Raw genomic sequence first — 6,147 nt, 5'->3', positions numbered from 1 at the left:
CAACATGTTACAGAGACAGTTTTTACTATTTACCCCAGAAGAGGTAAATAATGAAAACAGAGTAGCGGAGGCAACAGAAAAGGAGCAAGTTGGAGAGGCTGAGGAGGAGGAAACGCCAGGAGAGGAGCTCAGCAAGGCTGCAGACTCAGAAGAGGAACAGGAACCATTTGTGTTGAAATACAGTTGGAAGAGGCTGTTTCCCTCATTTAACAATTTAATGCATTAAACATTCATGAAACATTTGATTCAAGCACTTCAAGTTGCATGTAAACAGGTGCATGTGTCATGCATGCCTTTACTACTCGCATATATGGTTAAAGGTTGATTTTTCTTTAAAAAGAATTATGCACAGTCTTTGCAGGCTAATATGCTAATGTTAGCATGTTGCTCCTGGGTCCAACATTAGCTAAAACCGCCACACCTTTTACTTGAGAGCCTTTAATGTTTTTGTCCATTGTTGTGGAAAAAAACTTGCCTTATTCGTTGGAGGTATTTGGCTATGGCTCCTTTCATTGTGACCTCTTTGAGGTTGCCATTTGCTTGTGGTATTCCCAGGTACTTGTAACTGTCCTCWATGTCTGCTATTGTTCCTTCTTCGAATGAGACCCCTTCTGTGTGGATGATCTTCCCTCTCTTTGTAACCATCCGCCACACTTCTCTAGTCCAAATGACATCTCAACGTCAGTGCTGTAGGTCCTGGTGGTGCGGATCAGTGAATCGATGTCTCGCTCGCTCTTGGAGTACAGCTTGATGCCATGCATGTAGAGGAGGAAACTTATGGTGGCTGCATTCTTGAGTCAGTATCCGTAGCAAGTCTCTTTTGAAGTTTAGAGCCATCCCATCCTTCCAAACAGCGATGGTGGTCAGATGAGCTTCCCCCCCCCCATTGCTCCTTTCCACCTGCCTCACCCGGAGAGCCAGGCCACTGCTGCTGGGACCTCTGTCCGTGGARCGCCGGCTCCTTCGTCCAAAGAGGCGCAGGCGATTCTTCTTTGTGGCTTAGCACAGGCGCAGGCGATTCTTTGTGTACAGAGCTACAGGTGATATGTTTTTCTTTTTGTTACCACCATTTGGATCACAGCCACGGGGGGGCGGCATCTGCCTGAGTCTGCTTACCAGCAAGTTTCTGGAGGTCCATATGGTGGCTAGGGTGAACCACATCTCTGTGAAGTCTTTTTTTGCTATTTTCCGGTGGCTCACCCCGTGCAGCACTAGCTGCGTGTCAAGGACCTCCCTTGCTGGCAAGTATGGGAATTGCAAGGAGCCAGCCTTTGCCCACAGGTCCACAGCAGCGCTGCACTCCCACAAAAGGTGCCTCACCGACTCCGGGTTGAGGGCAGATATCGCAGGAGTGCATGACGGCTCTGACCGGAAGGATCCCATGAGCCACCATCCTGGAGTCTGTTTGGAAGGATGGGATGGCTCGCGTTGATGATTTGGCTGAGGGGGTTCAGACCTATGCAGAACAGCAGTGGGGCAGAGCATCTCCTGGAAAGAATTATGATTCTTTCCAGAGTTTTTGATCTCTGCCCCATTTGATTGACACTTGTGCAAGTGGTTTGCAGTTGCAGTTTTTTTTTTTTTTACTGCAAACTGCAAACCACTTGCACAAGTGTCCACTGCTGTTCTGCATCTGAACCTCCTCAACCAAACCATCAACAAGACTGGCTACGGATACCAACTCAAGAATGGGGCCACCATTCATGTTACCCTAACCCTCCTCTAAATGGATGACATCAAGCTGTACGCCAAGAACGAGCGAGACATTGACTCACTAATACACACTGCCAGGATCTACAGCACTGACATTGGGATGTCATTCGGACTAGAGAAGTGTGGTCGGATGGAGGGAAAGTCATCCACACAGAAGGGGTCTCATTCGAAGAAGGAACAATAGCAGACATTGAGGACAGTTACAAGTACCTGGGAATACCACAAGCAAATGGGAACCTTGACCAGGTCACAAAGAAAGGAGCCACAACCAAATACCTCCAACGAATAAGGCAAATCCTGAGAAGCCAGCTCAATGGCAAGAACAAGATCCGTGCAATAAACAGCTATGCCTTACCAGTAATCAGAGACCCTTGAGGAATAACTAGCTGGCCAATGGGGGAGATAAACTCCACAGATGTTAAGACTTGGAAACTACTAACCATGCATGGAGGGTTCCACCCCAAATCCAGCACCCTGACTAGACACGAGCCGCAAGGAAAAGGTCAATAAGGTAGGCGTTTCCTTGAGTTTTGGTTTTCTAAATTGAGGGAACCAAACCTTTAGAGAATCCTAAAGACCTTTATCGGAAATAAAGGCCCCTATTTAAAAAGCTGGACTCAATGAGAGCACATAACAGGCCCTAAACACTGGGCCTGGCTGCACATGGAACAGGCACTAAACACCAGAGCAATAGAGGATCAGATCTACCACACCAGACAAGACCCAAGGTGTAAGTTGTGCAAGAAGGCCCCTGAGACAGTCCAGCACATAACAGTAGGGTGCAAAATGCTGGCAGGGAAAGCATGCATGGAACGACATAAACAAGTGGCGGGCATAGCGTACAGGAACATCTGTGCAGAATATGGACTGGAAGATCAAAGTGGGGAACACCCACAAAGGTGGTGGAGAATGACTTCCAGAACCAGACAGACAAAATGGTAATGACAAACCAACCGGACCTTGTGGTGGTGGATAAACAACAGAGGAAAGCCGTTGTGGTGGATGTAGCAATACCAAGAGATTACAACATCAGGAAAAAGGAGCACGAGAAACTGGAGAAATACCAGGGCCTCAGAGAGGAACTGGAAAAGACCTGGAAGGTGAAGACCACAGTACCATACCAACTTTATTTATGAAGCACTTTATACACCAATAAATTGATTGAAAGAAGAAAACTGACCAGCAGTAGAAGGGTTAAGAACATGACAGAACCGAGCTGCAGCGCATGCTTTTGCTTTGTGCAAGTGCACAGGACAGCGTTCTCAAATAAAACAGGCATATGGTCTGAAAATAATGAGTCATCAATCACTAAACTAAAAACTGGTAGACCATAAGATAAAACCAGATCAAGAGTGTGACCATGCCCATGGGTAGCACCAGTCACACAGTGCACAAAATTAAAAGAATCGATAGCTTTAAGAAATGAATGAGCCATAGGTGAAGAAGGACAACAGACATTAATATTAAAATCACCAACAATGAGAACTCKGTCATACCTTGGCATGATATCAGCCATGAAATCAGAAAAGTMATTTATAAAGTTTTTGTTGTACTTTGGTGGCCGATAGACTGCCGCACACAGCACAGTGTGAGAACTGCCGAGTTCAGATAGGCTAATCTCAAAGCTAATCCCATAGTAGTTGTTTTACTGTTTACAAGTAAAATAACTTTTAAAAACAGTCACTATTCCTCCACCGGACCTCAACATCCTTGGAGCATTAAAATAGCCGCAGTTCCGCGGTTCAAGTTCTTTAAAAATGCTGGAGTCACCCAAACCACTCGTCCATGATTCTGTTATAAATAAAACATTCAATTAATGAGAAGAAAAGAAATCCCTAATGACCAAAGTTTTATTTGTCAGCGACCTGGCATTTACCAAACCGATCCTGGCAGAAATCGGCGGGTCTACACCATCAGCTGGTTTCCGGTACTCCTGGCAAAGAGGCCGCAGGTTGCTAGGATTCACCCTGTGTCTACAGGGCCGARGAGCGCAGGGCCCCTCGGGGCAGTCACCTCCAAACTGGAGCAGTGGCCAAAACAGGATCCCAGGAACAGCATCAGACATCTCAGTCCAGAAATGTGCAGTTCTAGGCACAGCCAAGATACTGCGGCTCCCAGGTTTCTGGTAGAGGACCCGAGCTCAGAGGATGAAAGAGTCCACCTGCGGAAGGGTGAAAAGGGATTTTTTATAAATATACTGTGTGTATACACACAAATATACACACACTTTGAGTATCTTCAAGTAGGTTTGATTTTAACTAGTGTTTCACCTTGCAGTAAACTACATTATTTTTCTTATGTGCACAACTATCAAACGTTTCCCAAATACAATGTGACCCCAACACTGAAACTGTGAGTTTCTGTAACAGTATATGCTGAGTAACTCAAGGAAATAACATGAACATACAGTATTTAGGGCTCTCCAACAAGCACCATGATGTGCAGAAGTACTCACATCCCATAATTATTTATAGCATTTGCAATGCTGCAGCCACAAATTTCAAGATATTTTACAACAAAGATGATTACTACAGATCAACACAAAAACTGCTGCATAACTGTAAAGTGTAAGGAAAATAATTTGCAAACTTTCTACCTTTCTGATAACATTTTAAAACTTAGAAATCTGGCTCATTATCTGGCCCCGTCAGAGAACTTGGGAACAGGAAATTTAACAAGGCAAGTGATATCAGATCTGAACCTGTCTGAACAATATCAGATACATAGGGTACTCACAGAAAGGAACATTTAAGGCTGCTTTTAAAGGAGGTGTTTCTGCTTTTTAACAGAATTCCTTTAACTCAAAAGAGTTAATGCCAATTCTTAGGAGTTTAAGATTGTGGGTTTTTTTTCTAATTTCTGCCTTTGCAATGATTCTGCTTGAACATCTCTTTCTGTAAATATTTCTGTCTTTGTTCTGTAGACTATACTCGTTATCACAAAACATTAGGCAATATCAAGAACAGTTCGTTATAACTACAAAATTTCTGGAGAAATTTAAACAGGAGCTGCCAAAGTGTGCTCGTCGGTTGGAACCCAGCACTCTCATGCTAAAAATTAGCCTCAATGCTTATGTGACCAGCAGGTGGAGATCTTTTTAAAAGTAAGATGTACCCGAACACAGATTTAGCAGTGCACAATATTTTATTTAACAATTCTGTAAAACATTTCTTTTTAAAAACGAGGCTTTGTTAGCCTCGTTTTTAAACGAGGCTTTGTCCCTGTAATAAAAGGAACACAAGGAAAAAAGGACAGACAAGTTCAATTCTTCCAAACATGCAAAAGAAATTAGTAAAAAAAACATGCAATGCAAAAGAAATTAGTAAATCAAACAAACAAACAAAAAAGCACACAAATGAGTAACTTCAATCACAAAACAAAACTAAAAGAAAACAATGGAACAAATCGTTGTCATCCGCTTCCAAATGCCCTTCTATGGGGCCAGAGGAGTACTGCCCCGCCCACACAGCCGGCCCAATCCGCAACAAGTTTAGTTGAAAGCGGCCAAAACAACAGCAAGACAAGACAAGACAGCAGAGCGTCCAAAGCGCTGCAGTTCCAAACACAATCAGGTGCCTGAAACAGAAAACCCATTAACAGTGGATCCAGATAAAATAAATCAAAAGCCAAATAGCAGGTAGCTTATCCAGGGGTGGAAACACAGCCTAACCCGGGAGAAAGCGGGTCAGCAGGTGAGGACCAGACGAAAGCCGCACGCCACAGCAACCCCCCAGCTGCAGCCGGCAACGCCATCAGAGCAACACTGCAGAAACGCACGACAGGTGTAGCACCAAAAACCAACCATGATCTCAGCCACGGATAGCAAAATTGTCACTTATGATTGCAGACGAGTCGACCAAACCCACAAGCCGACATGTAGCCGCGGACCGTAGCAACAGTGGGAGGAACAAAGACGCACGCACCCTGCAGCGGCCCGCCCAACTATAAAAACAGTCGCCCCGCACACCAATCAACTTTGCCCGGTGCACAGAGTGGGGGGAGGGTGGAACACCATCCCACCACACTAAAGTAAGCTACAATGTACTAAATAGCATGTGGAGAGTCACAAGCATGCAGAGTAACATGGATTTACTCCATTCAGTATGTTAAAATTAGTGTACAAGGTGAAATTAGCCAAAAATGGTGATATTAGCCTAAATGCAGCCAGTGGCATGTGGGCTATAACTAGCATGTTGTCTTACAATAACTTCCTCCATACAGTGTGCTAAACATGGTTAATAAATAAACAAAATAATTTTAGGAAAAAGGCTACTGTTAATGTGAGCAGTAGTTACATTAGCAATGTTTGTGATAATGTTTGTACACTGCTTTCTGATTTTTACTTTTGCAAAAATAAAAATTAATTGTTTACTTCGTGGCACTTGGTTACCAGTAAACACACTCATCTCTTAGCAACAGATTAGCAACAAAAAT

This window comes from Poecilia reticulata, linkage group LG2 (assembly GCF_000633615.1).
Source record: "Poecilia reticulata strain Guanapo linkage group LG2, Guppy_female_1.0+MT, whole genome shotgun sequence".
In the NCBI taxonomy this organism is placed as follows: domain Eukaryota; kingdom Metazoa; phylum Chordata; class Actinopteri; order Cyprinodontiformes; family Poeciliidae; genus Poecilia; species Poecilia reticulata.
The sequence above is the reverse complement of the archived record's forward strand: the minus strand, read 5'-3'. Positions refer to the sequence as shown.